This window comes from Anopheles coluzzii, chromosome 3, assembly GCF_943734685.1.
Source record: "Anopheles coluzzii chromosome 3, AcolN3, whole genome shotgun sequence".
NCBI classification, from domain to species: domain Eukaryota; kingdom Metazoa; phylum Arthropoda; class Insecta; order Diptera; family Culicidae; genus Anopheles; species Anopheles coluzzii.
In genome coordinates this window covers 82,514,897-82,531,383 of record NC_064671.1, presented here as the reverse complement: position 1 = coordinate 82,531,383, position 16,487 = coordinate 82,514,897, and the positions used below count along the sequence as shown (strand labels likewise).

At 42.0% G+C, this 16,487-nt stretch overlaps 1 long non-coding RNA gene across 1 annotated transcript in view; it reads right to left on the bottom strand.

The window, feature by feature from the left end:
- Positions 1–15,799: 15,799 nt before the first annotated feature.
- LOC120958986 (uncharacterized) overlaps positions 15,800–16,487 on the bottom strand; it is a 60,102-nt gene continuing 59,414 nt past the window's right edge. The window contains exon 3 of the long non-coding RNA XR_005752113.2: positions 15,800–16,146. This is a non-coding gene — a long non-coding RNA (uncharacterized LOC120958986). The remainder of the gene's footprint in view (positions 16,147–16,487) is intronic.

The window sequence follows — 16,487 nt, the reverse complement described above, 5'->3', positions numbered from 1 at the left end:
TCCTGATATTTAAACGAGAATTAAATACTAGTTAGCTTTTTGTTTCGTTACACCACAACAATGCACTTTTTTAATCATTGCAATATTCTATTCACAGTATCAATACCAGAGGGGAATCACATGAAACACCCTTGGCTCGAAGCTACTTTCCTTTAAACGCTTGCGTTAAATTTTTCAACCCCATCAAGCCAGCCCTTTCTACCACAGTAAAATTACTTCCCTTGCTTCCCTTTCAAGCATCCGGGGAACTCTGCCAGCCCTCCACTGCTCTGCTTCTCAGCCGCTTCTGGACAGGAGAAAGTAATCAAATAAAAGAAGATAAACGATTCTGCTCTCGGCAAAGCCCTCATGACGTGCGCGTCGTTTTCGGTCCTCCAGGCGCGCTGAAAGGCAAATCGCACATGGGTGCCCTACGTGATCCACTTCGTGCGGGCTCCTCTCACTTCACCATACACCATCCAATCCTATTACCATAAGCAGGAGCCAGCACCGTCCGTCCGACCGGGCCAACCCGGTTTTATATCCCCGGCATGAAATACTGACACGGACACGCAGAAAACCCCCGGCAAAGGCGCAATATTGGATGGAAGATAAATTAAAGATATGTAATTCGTGTACGGGCTGAAACCGTACGCGCCATTGTTCCGTTCAGGCGGAGAAGAGATTCTCCGTTCCGAATCTAGGCTCGCTCTCCACACTTTTCGGGCTCCCGCTAAATCTCTTGCCAAACCTGCACCAGCTCTGTACGCCAGCTGAAGGTCGTCTTGCAAGGTTTCCACCGTGTTTGCCTCCAAAGAGACAGCACCCACCCGTTGCCACTCATTATAACCCGCTCGTATCTCGTACCCAAGGGCCCCGAGGAAATGAGGGGAAAAGTTGCAAAAGTTGTATGCGTACTTATTCCCGGGAAAACGGTTTCGTAGTATCAACCATTAATTTGTTCAATCCTTTTAATACGACTTGTTTTCCACTTCTGCTGCCACACAGCGTGAAGGAATTTAATTTTTCCACTCTCGCGTTGTCGCTTGTTCTTTGCTTGCTATACTTGTCCTGCTTGCGTTTGGGTTGGAGTTGGGATCCGGCTCCCCTGGGCAGAATGTAAGAAGTATGGGGCAATGGTTTTTATCACGTTTATTTGTAACGGTACGAGACATAACCCTGCTGTGTCCGTATGAGGTTTCTTCGGAACAGTTTATTTGGAGAGCATTTTAGTAATGGTTTATTTGAGGGATAAGGGAGAAAAGGAGAACAAACCCATACCAACATTACAATCGTTATTTGTTGCATGTCTTCCATCAAGTGTTTATCCTCTGTTTGGGGATTTTTTTTTAACAGCAATTCAACGCCAAAAACAGGTAGCCTAAAAACCAACGAAACGAACCTTAACTGTAAGCAGAGGTAACATTTAATTGCATTCTTATTTTAATGGATTTGTAAGAGGTAAAAAGGAAATTGCTTCATAACAATCAACGTACAGCAGAATTCTGTTCTTCTCGCACAGCACGAGTGTAAAGGACTGGAAAAGATGTCGTTTAATTGACTTTTTTGTCGGATTCTGTGTGTTACAAGTTAAAATGCTTTTATAGATTTTAAAGTAATGACTACGAAGCTAGCAATTATTTTAATCACTGTCATTATTGTAGCAAATCATTTGGAATGTCAAATACAGAGCAGTTGATGAACAGCTTTTTTTCAATCATGGAAGATATTTTGTTTCCCTGACAAGATTCTTGTCACACCTCCGCAAAAAAATAGCAAATTATATGAACAAAAAAACTCATTAAGGTTGAACTTAATGTAAACAATTGAAAGATAACATGAAACCTAAAATTAAAAACATACAAATATTAAGGAAAATCATAGATGAACGAACAAACAAATAGCATGAAAATTAAACATTAAAACGACTATCGATTGGAGAAGAACAAAAAAGCTAGTAATAAAATCACTTTACTTTCATGCAATTTTGAAAAAGTGTAAACCATCAAACCATTGACATCAAATATTTTTTTAATTAATGGTATTTTCATGTTCCGCAAAAAAGAGAATCAAGCAATTAAAAATAAAAACTATAATAATATAAACAACTACATGCGCACAGAAAAGTTATTACATTCATGGCGTAGCAAATTTTCACACAAAATCAAAAACAAAAGCGAACAGAAAGAAAAAAAGAAACCAAATAAAAAACAAGCAAACATGACACACTAAAACACGACACAAAGACACCGCACCACGTGCGCATCACAGAGAACAAGCAAAGTTTCATTTACTTTCAATTAATTTATCGCCATCGGGGTCCTCTTATAGGAGCGCTGGTGTGCTACGTTTTTTGTCCTCGTATCTGCTCCCCGCACGCATCGAAAGCAGCAGCGGCAGAGTGAAAATACACTTTCATGCAACGCTCTCTTACTAGCTCCCACTAACTCTTCCTCTCTCTCTCTCTCTCTCTCTCTCTCCCTCTCTCTCTCTCTCTCTCTCTCTATCTCTTTGTCTGCCAAAAAAGAGCAATTTGATTTTTAGCACTGGACATGGTCGCAATATTGGAACCGATGTTGCGCTTTGTAGACCAGGGCAACCAGGGCAAAAGTTTCCGGCCCGCAATGCTTTTTAACGAAGCATACGGACGCGCCCGGATGCACCTTGAAAACGATGGGCACCGACCGTTCTTCGCAGCAGATTGCCCGGAATTGATACACCGCCATCCTAAAAGTGTGTCCCTCGGCGACGGTGACCATTTTCGTGGAAACGACCACTCGGGGTGAAAATTAATACACGGCACAAAACGGAAGGAAAACTGTCGGTGATCCAAAAGCAAGCAAAAACAAAACACACACCCCGCGTGCAAAGTTGTCCGCGAGATAAAGTCTTCATCAAAAAAAAAAAGATCGTTCCTTCCTTCCTGGAACGTTGTGTCCGTGGCATAACGGCAAAAAGGAATATAATCCTGCAAACCCCCCGGACCCAGGTATCCAAGTGATACACATTTTCATTAGATGCGCAAGCGGTACCGTACCGCCCTTTGGAAGTCCTTTTTTGTTTTTGTATCGTAGTGAGCCCGATCCCCAACCGCGTGACATCAGGGATAGGACACTGGTGAGTTTATATTGGATGCAGCAACAACAACAGCAATAGCAGCAGCAACAAGCACAGGTAACCCTAAAGGATAGTGCCTGTAAATGAAGTACACAGAGGCTCGTAACATCACTTTCTGCTAACAGCCCGATGCTACCGTTGCTTATGTATTAAGCAGGGAGATATCCTTCCACCACGGTTCGATGCTTTTAAAGACTGGACATACATTCTGTAGCAATGGACAGTGTTTCTAGCTAACCAGGAGGATGGTATCTATTTCGAGCAAGATATTGATATGCATAGATCTTCTAACGAGTTTGCTCTTGTTTGGTAATACCGGAGGATTACTAATGGCTACAAATAGAGGGAAACCCCCTATGGAATGCATTGGAATTGGGAAATATTGGAAAACAAAGGAATGGTAGGAATGAATTTCAAAATATAGGAAGATGTCCTAGTCGAAACTATAAAATGGTAATTCAGATAAAATTTATCCTTGTTGGGTTATTTGCTACAATGCATCCCATGCGGAAGCAATCACTAACATTTTTGCATTACAAGTTTAAAATTAAACATAATTTAATTGATCTTAAACTTGGACTTGTGGGCATGGACGATACATTTGGTGAGATTTTAAGTTAAACCCCTTTGTAGTTTCAACTATTACAAGATTACACATTAAGAATTAATTAATGCCTATGTCTAATTAATTTGAATGAAAACATATACAAATTACAACCAAAGAGGAACTATTGAACGCTTGCCCAAAAGATTTTGAAACAGAGTGGATAGTTCTAAGAAATTTTAATGCACTACAAAAATGAATGACCATTAATAGTTTTATTGAGAATGGTGTATTGAAAAACTGAAAAACACGTAGTAAGTTGTAGAGCCTGAAAATATGTAAATACTTTTCCAGGCTTCTAAAAACTTCAGAATCACAAGGTGTCTATCCTAAGATTGTTAGATTCTTGAAGCTAACTTGATACCAGTAAGATCTTGAATCTATACTACACCAAGATCTGATCAGAATCTTGTTGTGACACAGTCACTAACTTGATTAAAAACTGATTCTATCCCCATACAGGTTCAGAACATATGGCAGGAATAAAAACTCAGCCTGTATGTACCCTGAAGCTAAACATGAACTTTTTCGAAAATCATCCCAGTTCTATCAAAACGGTCCAGAAACACATACTAAACCTATCGCACACTTGATAATCATATCAAAACCTATACCAAAACCAAAAATTAGTTTTTGTTCTAGGAACTGATACATTCTAGTCGTATACTCGATCATTTCCAAACGTCTATAAGTGATGGAGCTCTGTCTGTCGTCCTACAAAACTGTGCTCCAAACGTCTTTCGTCCCGAAGACTAATTCATCCGTAGTCTTAGTAAGTCTATCCTAACTCCAGAACTCTTAAGACTGTTCAGATTGCTCAAACTATTCAATTGTTCACTCCGAATGAAGCATAATATTGGATGCATTTGAAAATCATATCCTTTCCTAGTACACATCACTGATATATTGAACCCAAACTAATACTATGCTAACAAGAAAATGCTCCCATCCTCCAGTTTAGATCCAATTTCGGTTAATTTTCTACACTCCCAACTAATTGTACGCCTACATGTGTTTGTTGCTAGCGTACAGGGAACAAGATTACTTCACGCCTAAACGGAACCATCCCGGAAACGCACGGGACAACACATTCCGAAACGCCTGTCTTAGGGAAGATAATCGAAACACAGCGGCACAAGAGGGCCGGCGGCCGGGGGTTTTGGGGGCATTTTTAAATCGATTAAATTTACATATGCTAAACCCCTGTCTTTCCCTCTGCATGTGAGCAGTGGCAAGAAAAGATTGTAGAAAAATCGCCCGAAAAAAGGGGTACGCTCACACAAATGCAGGCAACCGATAACGTGAAATCCTTCCACGCTTCATGCCAGCTTCAGCAGCTCCCGCATGCTTGTTTAGCTGGCAGCGAGGCATTAATGTTTCACCAGTTTCAGGCATGCAAATTGCGGCAAACCTTCTCACCCGACCTTCCCATCCTGCCGGACTAACGTGTTAATTTTATTCCCATTCCCGCAGCTTCGAAGCTTTTTAACGAGAAGTGTTACATTTAGATTAAAACAAGGTGGAACACATTGAACCCCTTTTTTCTCGAAAAAAAATAATAACAAGGATACAGCAAATCCACCTGTTTAACCAGGCCCCAGGCCCGCTTTACAAATTCATATCCAAATTCCAATTTGCCTTCACGCGGCAGGAAGGCAAGGAATTGCGAGGGCACACACGGGTGTGTCATTTTCCACATCATTACACATTTATTGCTGTAAGTTTAATCGAATGAAAATCCCTGTTCAATGGAGGATACACACACACACACACGGACAGAAGCAACGTTATCACGTACGTGAAGTTAAAAATTTACCTCTTCCGAGAGTGGTTTTAAAGTTTGAGAAAAGAATTGCTCATAAAATTCAGACATTCCATGTGAACGCAGGCATGTGTACTAACCCACAGTGTTTTTATTTTTTTTTGTGGCATGCTTCACGTATAAAAACGCACTCCCACTCGACTATACGACCGATAAACACTGGCCAAAACGGCTTCATCGTGCCCGGTGTCAAATAAAATCACGCCCATCACAAGGTTGAAAGATTATCAGCATACATGTACATGGTGTGTGTGAGTGTACTGCGTACTCTTTATTTTGCTTTTATTATCCCCCCGAAACAGACCTTCTCCGGAAGGTTTTTCTGTGTGAGAGCCGCATTAAGTTCTCGGTTGAAAAATCGGACATCTTTTACAAATCATCAAAAAAACGAAACGTAAGAGTATCCCTGGAAACGGAAAAGAAGCGGCAGGAGAAAGTAAATCTTCACTCAACAACAACAACAACAAAAACCAACATCACCCTCACAAGCTGCTGCGAGAGCGTACTTGCATCGATTGCTTGCCATTTTTCCCCGAAACACTTTTGCCCATACGAACTCCGCGGGCAGCCGGGCATCGTCGTCGAGAAACCCGGCTCCAAATAGAACAAGGAAGTATCCCGACCCATTCCGGCGTCAAGCACCGGAGCAGTCAATCTTCAGTTAACTCGTCGAATGCACCACATCGCCGATCGTACCGAAAGTGTGTAGAGTGCTGAAGATTGCTGGAGCATAAAAACTTTATATGCCATCCAGCCGCCCATACATCCTGGGGCAAGGGGGCACGCGAAATGTTGAAGATTCGTTCGCTTCGTGCAGGCAGCAGCTACAATGAACTAAACTTTCCCTTTTTTCCTCACATTCGACCTTCCCTTTGCTCTCTTTCTCTGTCTCTGTGTATGAACTCTTTATAGCGAAAGCTATGAAACTTCTGATAAGTCCATTCCCGGGGTTCGTTCCGGTTTTGGGGGAAAAAGTTGTGCAATTTGGTTCCTTAGCGATACCGGGTTAGCTTGAAATGGAAAAAGAGGCGAGCGAAAAAGAATGAACAGTTTTATGGTGGAATCAGATTTCTTTTCAAAATTATTAATGCCAGGGCAATTCCTTTCTTCATTCTTGCACGGTGCAATGTGGCTGTGTTTCCATACTGTTAGATCATCTGTTTCTGCCTGATGAGCAGGGAGTTGTGGATCGACTAGAATGCAAATAATGTTGGCTGACTGGACCAGATTGTAATCGGTGGGACGGTTAGATTTTATGTGACGTCAGTTATTTCGATTAGCTGCAGTCACACAGTTGCATTATCACATAGGAAAGACAAAACAGGCAAAATTAGAACCTAAAGTTATGCCATGAAGAGATATTGAAACATTATTATTAATCAATAAAAGTAATTTGTACGAGACGTAGTTAGTAAATGAGATATATTTAGCAGACTTTAGCTATAACGTATTAAAAAAAGTGGTACAAATAGTAGTTAACTGAAAAAATACTAGGAGATAACGAAAGAAAACAAATAACAATGAACAACAAAAATGAAAAAAGAGCAGCATTTTGAATTGCAGACTAGATACAACATTTGGTAACTTTAGAGAATACAATAAGTTAATTCAAATAATAAGGTCTTTCATGATGACAAAAGGACTGAAGCAAAAACAAAAACAAGAAACATAGAAACATAGAAAATAACTAAGATAAGTATAAGTAATAAGTTTTAAGTAATTAAGTGAAAAGAACAAAATAAAGAAAAGGACCAAAGAAAAAGATTAAGGAAACAAGGGTATAAGAATAACCTAAGAATAACTAAAAACAAAAACAAAATAGGAAACGGTATTGAAAGCGAAAGAAGATAAAATGAAGTTCAAAGATAAATAAGTAACCTGAATCATACCAATTAACAGTAACAAGCGCACTCCTTAAACCATTATCTATAGAAAAATGGAAACAAATTAAACATAACATGACAAGAAAAACATCTTAAGCACACAACAACCTTAAACAATCTGCCCAGTTGTAACCTCACTTTTGCCCTCTGTAACCGAATCCTTGAGTTGAGATAGACTTTTTCAGGCTTCCCGCGCCCGTCTCGAAACAATTCTCGGCTGTATCTTTCCACGCTATAGCCCGCATGAAACTCTCAACCAAATATCCCTTTTCTCGATTCCAGGAAAACCTTTATACCTATTTGTATATGTGTGGATGTATGCGTTATAGGTGTGTTTAAATGTGCTTTCCAATGGTTCCATAATTTAGCCACTGAAGTATGTAAAAACGAGATAAACTTCTTCCACACATACGACGGACTCTGACAGGCGAACACATGGTGGAGGTGGAAGACGCAAGCCATTCTTGACAAAGATTGTAGACTTCACTGGAACGTGCACCGGTTGGCCTACCAGCCAGAAGCACCCGCACCAAGCCCACCAGTGTTTGTGTGTATGTGTGTGGACCGGCCATGTGAAACGCCAACTCCACGCCCAACCAGTGCGATAGATGATCCCACGTCGGCACGCAGGATTAAACCACCTTTATGCTGCGTACCTTCACCAGCGGAGCCCCAAAACTCGGGCTGTGAAAAGTGAAAGAAAGGCTCGCCTGCCCCTTACTTTCGAACGATGGACGGGAAGGGGAGGTTGGCGCCACGCGCGCTATCGCGCTTACACAGTTGGATACTTCCTTGATGTAAATGTAAATCAGCCACCATTACCCGTTTACGAGCGTTTAAGATTTTATGGCACTGGAAATTTATGTCCTTCTTCGCCCTTTAACACACACACACGGTCGCCGGCTCACAGTGACATCCTGCTCCTGGCGTGCAGGAAGGATTATGCGTTCCGTTCCGTTCGCCGCACCTCGCAATGTGGGCCAATATCGTGCTCCCGTGTGTGCCAAACGGGCCTGAGCTCATTCGTTCGCTTTCCAACGAACCAACAAAAAAAAAGGGTAAAATGGATGGCCCGGCCATGGATTTTCATTTCCGGATTGACCCTTCTGCAACCCTTCCACCCTTTTCTCAGGGGTTTGTGGCTTCCGGCAGTAAGGCAAAAGCCTTACCCAACGACAAACTGGGCAGTAGTGGGGGAAAAGGACACACACAAAAGAGTGCGAGAGAGACAGAGATTGGCAGGATGAAAAAAGGGCCCAAAACAAGGCGAATAAAAATCGCACACGCTTACGCCGCACGCATTTGAATGTAATTGAGATTTGTGCGCTTCCGGTACGGTTGGATGGATTTTACAGTCACCACACTGGGGTGTGTGTGTGTGTGGCTCTGTGTGTTTGTGTGTGTGTAAAGGACTTTTTACAACTCTTTTTGGTCGTAGGCTTTCGCTGGTTTGTTTTCCCCTTTCGCTGTAACTAACTGGGGATGGAACACCCCCACCGAATCGGTACCGTTTTCTATCGTTTCCGGACGTTTGGTGCAAAAGTGCAAGCAACAGGGCGGACGACAGACACACACACACACACATCGAAGTACTAGTGGCAGGATCGAAGGGCTTAGGCTTTATGGTGGGATTTCCAGCCCCCATTGGTTAGTGGCAGAAGCAATCAATGGGTGCTTAAGCCGTTCGCTTTATAGGACCGCACCCAGACACATCTGAGGCCCGGTATCTAGATACAGCCAGTACATCTGTATGTATTTTCCGACGTTTTTTTTTCCTCGGGTGACACAAATTAGCATAGATTTGCCATCAGTGTGGTGGAAAGTTTGCTGGCGCGATTAAGTTGCCATATTCGGTGCAGAGGGAAAGCAAAGGGTGCGTTTTAAAATGTCCGCCCGTCGGCGTTAGCGAGAAGTTCATTAAATCGTGCCTTAGCCGCAGTTAAATGTGATGGATGAGCATTGAACCGGTAGTGCGCGGACCGGAGAAGTAAGTAATGGATTTAAAAGCAGGATTTAGAAAATCCCTCTCCCGGGAAGCGTTTGCTTTCACGTGTTTAAAATCAACCGTAAAACCAGTTGCAAAGATTTAATTTAATCAAGAAAGTAAATACGGTTTAAATATTTAAACAGTTCTGGAACTGTCGCCGCTTACAGCTTCGAGTGTTTAAGTACCTCCTATAAACGGTCTTAGTGTATCCTTAATATCCCAGCTAATGTCACTCGGCGAAGGTATGGAAGTATTCCCGTGCTGCCGTCTGTACTTTCTATTGATTGCCTCTACACACACACAGCAAAAGGAAAGAGAGTGTCCTCGTCTTCGTCCCGTCAATATTTACACATCTCTCGACGGTGCCATAAAAAAATTATCCCATTATCACACTTAAAAACCTCTGTCCCGTGCAAGAGTTCCGAGGCACGAGTGTGACGTCCTAGATGAGTGGCCTCAGTGGCAGAAGATTAGACGACGCTGTTCGCTGTTACCACTTCATTAGATGGGCCAGGGAGAGACACGCAGGTGGGGAAAACGCTCTTCAGAAAAGCGATTCTTCACAATTGCTGCTTCCACGTCGCAGCTGCCTCTCCGATTGCTGCACAATTGCCATTACCATCACCCCAGCCGTACGCACTTATGATCTTCTCACTCTCCCTTTTCCCCAATTGCGCAAGTTTTTCGCGAGCGCTTCGCTTTCACTTTTAATTAAGTTAATGGTACTAATGAAATTAAATTTAATTAATCGTCCATTTCGCTCCCGGACGCGTTTCACAGGATGCAGTTTCGTCGACGCACGGCGACAACGATGAGTGGTAGTAGTTGACAATGGAACAACCAGCAAGGAAGACCAACCAGCCTGCACGAGCCGTAGGACATAAATTATGTCTTTCTTTTGCCGAACGCCTCGTTCCGGAATGGTTCTCTTCTTCAATCGCTTTAACGATCACCCACGTTAGTGAATTGCAATAAAATCAATCAAACGTTCCTCAAGTAAAGGTGGCCGTTTTTTTTCCTTTAGGAAAGTCCCCAGCTAGAGAGAGAGAGAGTAAGATAAAGAGGAGGAATGACATTTGTTACGGGTCGGTTAAGCTCTCTCGGGTAGGTAGGGAAAGTGCTTCCCGATAGAATTGATTGCACATCGTGCAATCGATCCATCCAACCAGCGATCCCATTGATTGCTTCTCGGCAGCGGGGGTTTTGCTCGGCTTGAATTATACGCTACTTCCAATACGCTATTTTCCGGGAAAATATGCGCCCCTGAAACTCCCGGTACGAGGATATCGAACAGCGAATAAAGGCGTCCCCTACCCAAGCTTTCTTCATCTAACCAAGATCGATCGACTGGCTTTAATTAACTGCCGCGCTCGGTGGTAAGGATATGCGTTTCTTCTGCCTACCCGACAGCCGATGTGTCATTTCACGTTAATGACACTTTCAGCGTGTCACTTTGGGGAAAGCGTCCGCTCGGTGTGGCTGGGAAACGGTTTTCCCCCAGAGTGTCACTTCCCGGAAGATGGCTAGCTCGAGCAAAATCATCTCCGCTCAATTCGATGCTCCGCTAGGTATTCCAGGAAGTGTTCTATTTTTGATCGAATTTCCTGGTGAAGCTGAAATGAATTTACGATCCCGATTACGATTGAACGCATGTGTGTGGTACGTGCGAGGTCTTCAAGCTGCCGGAAATGGGTTGCAGTAATTCGCCTGCCTAAGCAGTCGGATCGCAGATTGTGGTGCCTAGAAATTGGTCTTCTGCGTCAGCGAATGATTAATATGCTCCCTTTTCACTAGGAAGCAATCTACCAAATTACGCTCAAATCTTTCCAAGAACTCAAAACCCATTTTTTTCACGTTTCATTCGTGTTTTTTCCAGTAAAAGAGTAGAAAAGATGAGGCAAAAGCAAACTCCTGAAGTGTGGTTGAGCATCAGAACCAAAACCTTCCAGAAATTGAAGAACCTAGTTCCACACTTTTTTGCACACTTTCCATCACTTTCTTCCTCTTCTTCCTGTAGCTCTTCATGGTTCTGTTTCGCACAAATCCTTAAGCCTTGAAGAGTACGAGGAAATCGATCTCAAGCACTGCGGTATGGTCAGTTCCATCATCTGCTGGGAGGAAAGAAAATCCCCGACCCGAGGAAAACCCATCGACCCAAAAACTCACCCATCAGGGCACACAAACACTACTAGATGGATAATAAATGGGAAGCAAATCTGAATCACCTTCTCACTTCCCTCCGCTTTGAGCATTGAGCACAACTCTTGGGAGGAAAAAATCGATTCCCTTCCCTCGGAATGGTAGCGCCGTTTCCTGGAAGGGACTCGATGACCCGTGTGTTTAATATACAGTCACAATGAAACTCCACACAGGGCCGGTCGAAATGATGGTCAGGAAATGGACAGATATATCCTGCCCAGCGTCAATCAGCTATCCTGCGGTGTGATGGAGATCCTGATGCTGCTGATGTGTCCCCGTCTCATTCGTAGCAACGAAACTTCCTCCCTCCGTGCTGTGGTGGTGCGTACGGCAGCGGGTGTGTATGTATGTGTGCGCCTAAATCGAGAGGGTGAAGTTGTTATTGCGTATCAGGACGACAGGCCTACGAGCTGGGGTGGAACAGCAAATGGAAAGCGATGGAAATGAAATGATGTAACCCGGCACAAATCGATGAAGGGTGCCACAGAATACAGCGTAGAGGCAGGCGCAAACATTTTGAAGCGTATATTCCGATCCCATCAAACGCATGCGGCGAGTTTGCTGCTCTTAAAGTATTATTCAGAACTCGTAGTAATTCCGGAAATGCTATCCCAGACTGCAAAAATAGAAACGACTTTTTCTACCCAGAACATTCCAGCCATGCTTGATATCGGCTACAGCTTAGTAGGATGCTATTTCGGAGAAAATTGTGAGTTTTCGTCGGAGCCTTGTTAGTCAAGTTTTCCGAAACCCCTTCGGAAACCAATTTCCATGCATAATTTATCCTTCCAACCGAGTGCACTTTTGAGCCGCCCTTTGCTTACCTCGTCCTGTGACACCATGCCAACACGAAAAAGGGGTATAATGGTATGCTGCATTCTTCAAACTTGGCTAAATCTTGTTTGCCCCATGTTTTGGAGTACGCTCGACTACCAAGAATTCATTGTACAAGATATTTAATGTAACATTAAACACAATTTTCAAACAACAATGTGTGTCTTAGTAGGCTCTACCGAGAGTAGAGAGAAACAATACCAATGCCCGTTACTGGCCTGAAGAGTATTCAACTCCAACTCCAAACTTTTGATGAAACCTGTCCCAGATTGCAAGGTTTCCGGTGGGTGTTGCTTTGTCCTGGACTATGGTTCTAATCCTGGGGCGTAAATGCAAAACACACGACGCAATTGATTCTCGCTCTCCTATCTCTCTTCCCTAGAGATGACTTCGAGGGGGATGAGCGAGCGCTAGGTTGCCGGTACAAAGTACCGCTAGTTGATGCTGTGTAAGCTTGCGAGGGTGAACCACTACGGGAACCAGATCCCAAATGTTACGCACACTCCCAAACGCACCAACTGCTCACCAATACAAGCGAAAGACGGGCAGAGCAACAGGATACAGGATTTAGTCCGGCCGCGGTGGGGGAAGTATGTTGCTGCCAGATATCCCTTTTTTACGAACCTTCATATCCCATGCCAACTCCTGGCCAAAAGCCGGGAGTGATAGAGGAAAAACCTCCACACCGCGTGCGAGAGGTGCGTTTTATGCGTTGCGCGTTCCTTCAGGACGCCAGCAGAGGGAGCGTACACACAATAGCGCCGACTTGCCGAAATCGCTCAAAAACACTCACACACACACACAGCCATACACTCCTTAGCTGCCAGCCACTCCTCGTTTGTCCCCTTGACAAAAGCAGTGACGAAAACCCTGCAGCCCGGGTGTAATCAAATCGCATCAAAAATTTCATAATAATAAAAATAAAACGCAATACACCGTAATAATGGAGTGGAGGCCGTTTTGCCGTGCCTCCTCGGTGCCGCGCTGGCCTCCTAAATATATCTACCCGTGCAGTGTGCGAGTGTCACTGTGAGTTGTGTTTTGTACGCTCGCAGTTGGTGATGGAGGCAGGACTCCTCGGGAGAGCGGTGGTTTTTTTTTGCTTTTTTGGGGCGTTTTCTCTTTGTGTCCCGTAACTACGTCATCCTTTTGGTTACTGACGACGCAATAAACCGTACACGACGATACCGTACCAGGGAAAGGATGGTTTTAAACTTTCCGGTTGCAATCACCTTCCTTATTCGGGGGAGGGCAGGAAGGCATTCGCTTTTTCAGGATGACATCAAGTGTGTGTGTGTGTGTTGGAGGGTGTGTATCTGCAGTGAATGTACAAGATGAGATTCACTTTTCACCGTTCAATCGGATGGAAAAATTACGATAAGATACTTTTTCTTCGTCTCTTTTTTTTATTTTTGGCGCACACATACACGCTCTCTTCCTTTGTCTCTGTAGTTGAAACAACGCAACAACTTCCCGATACAGCAGATAATCGGAGCAGCGAACTAAGGGCCATCATGCCATCATGCAGGCAACGGGTGGTAGTAAAATAAGGAAAGTTTTCCCATTACCTGGTGCGATTCTTTCCTTCCGTGTTCGGGATGCATGGGGACTTTGGTTCGATTCACCGGTTGGTTGCGTTTAACGATTGAATTAGGGTGGAGAGCGAAGCACAGGGACATCTCCTGCAAGAAGGAGATTTTTTACGATGTTGAACAGCGCCGAAATTGGTCGATATGTTAGTATATCCTGAACAAAATTCACATATACTTGAAAGGAGTAGGTACAGGACTCAAGCAAGCTAAATAATTTACATTTAAAAATAAATACTGCAAATTCATAAAATAAATCTTGTTCAGTGTAAGTTGATCAAAATGATACAATCTCATTCTATTATTGCAGCTAGCTTAGTAAAATATGATGTCTAGAATATGAACAAACTTATTAGTGGATTGTTAGACGCCTCGTTATTTTTTGGTAAATTGAACGTTCAGGTCCGCAGCGGGGTGTTAAGACCCAGCACACTATTCAACATAGAATTCAGATCGGCTAATATTGGATCCAATTATCTCTGATTAAATATGATAAGTAATTAGGGTAAATGTACCAATAGTGGTGCAATTTGTAGTGGTACCGATGTGTTTTAATGGATTTAAAGTGTCAGAAAGGACAATTTCTGAATATTTTAACACATAGCAATTGTAATATATTTTATCTTCGCAATCACAACCATTTTTATCATGAAATACATCAAATTTTCGAAAAAATACAAATTTTTGTGACTGCTTCGTTGTACCTATAATGGTGGTATGGTTCCTATAGTCGTCTTATTGTGTTCCTATAGTGGTGGTAAACAAAGATGCATCAAAAACGGTGTATAATATCAATGAAACTTAGTTTATAAGCTGTTTTCGTATGAATAGCAAGGATTACTGCCATAATATTGGTTTCTTCCGTAATTTGATCGTAAAAAAATGTATAATGTTAATCGATGAAACTATTGACGAAAGTACTGCATCACACCTGTCGTCAACCTACACCTAGAAGAGTGTGCTTGATTTGAAGTCAAATTTTCATTCAGCCATATAAGTGAATTTTGGCCTGTTTTTGGTAAATTACCTACATAAAACTCATTTCTGTTGCTTATTTTAGTAAAAACAGTACGACATGTCGAAAATATCCTCGAGTAAACAGAAAACGACCTGTTTTTATTGATTTTATAACTATAACCACTATAGGAACATGCCTGTTTTGTGTACCTATAATGGCACTATGGTAAAAAACACTTAAAAATGCATAAATATGGTCAAAAGGCAAATAATTTTAGTAAAACAATAACATTTCATAACAGTTATGTTGAAAAACTAGTAATTGCGTGGTTATATGGTCATTTAGAACGTTAACAGAAAAATGAGTTTCGTTATGAAATCCTAAGGATTTTGGAAAAATGTTGACACATTTCACAAAATAATGGATTTTTCGGTCACAAAGTAACGGAATGGCCCCATTTATCTTTTAAACCCTTTGTAAAAGGCTAAAGAACATTTCACACTAACGTAAATAACTTAATTGCTTTTAATTTGCCGTATGAACCGCATTTTAGTGCAATACCACCACTATTGCTACTACCACCACTATAGGTACATTTACCCTATAACTCGCTAGAAAACAATGTCGACTTGAACTTAAATTTAAACACGTTACGGACTTTTTAACATAGGTTAGCATGACGCATCCACAGTTCATGCTGATTATTTATTTAGTTATATTGACGGTTAAACTAGCTATGTCTATTGATACATTTTTGTATTTGAGATTTTTTTTGCAATGTTCTGTAGCATTTGAAAAATAAATATGTTATGTAAGCTTACACCAGCTGGATAACTTTCGGATTAAATATAACAACAATAATATAATAATCTTCTGGAATTCACCATTATGTAGTTTTTAAATTTTTTGTGATATGTATGATACCATCTTCTCCGTACTTTAAAGCGTGATTTTATTAAGTAAATGTGTTAATTACAGCTCAGCGAGGTGCATTTACTAAAATCTAGTTTAGATCGTTTTTTATTCGTCCAATTTCTATAAATCTATAATCTAAAATTTTAAGATTCAAAGAATAACAGAATTCTGTATATTGGGAATTTCTACTAAGCTGTACGTTTCAAACCTTTACCACAAAACAAAAACCATTCACTCTGCTGCGACAAGGAAAGGTGACCTGCAATAAGATAAGATATTTATTATTGTGTGTTGCGGAGGCTACAAAACATAGAGAAGCCATGTCCATAGAGACTTGAGCCTCGCTGAGAACAAACAAAACGAGCCATACATCCAATGTCTGAATCTCTATTGGTGGTAACCTTTCTGGTACGTGTTGAAGGAAAAGATAATGAAAAAGCGTTTCAACGTTTAGGCTTGATCTTGTAGAATGGTAAGAATTATACGTTGCCTATCTGATTAATCAAAATGTAAATCACAGCAAGACTGAAACTTTGAACTTTGACACTTTGAACTTTGAAGACAATAACTTTGAAGCTGAATATCTCTAGCGCAGGTATC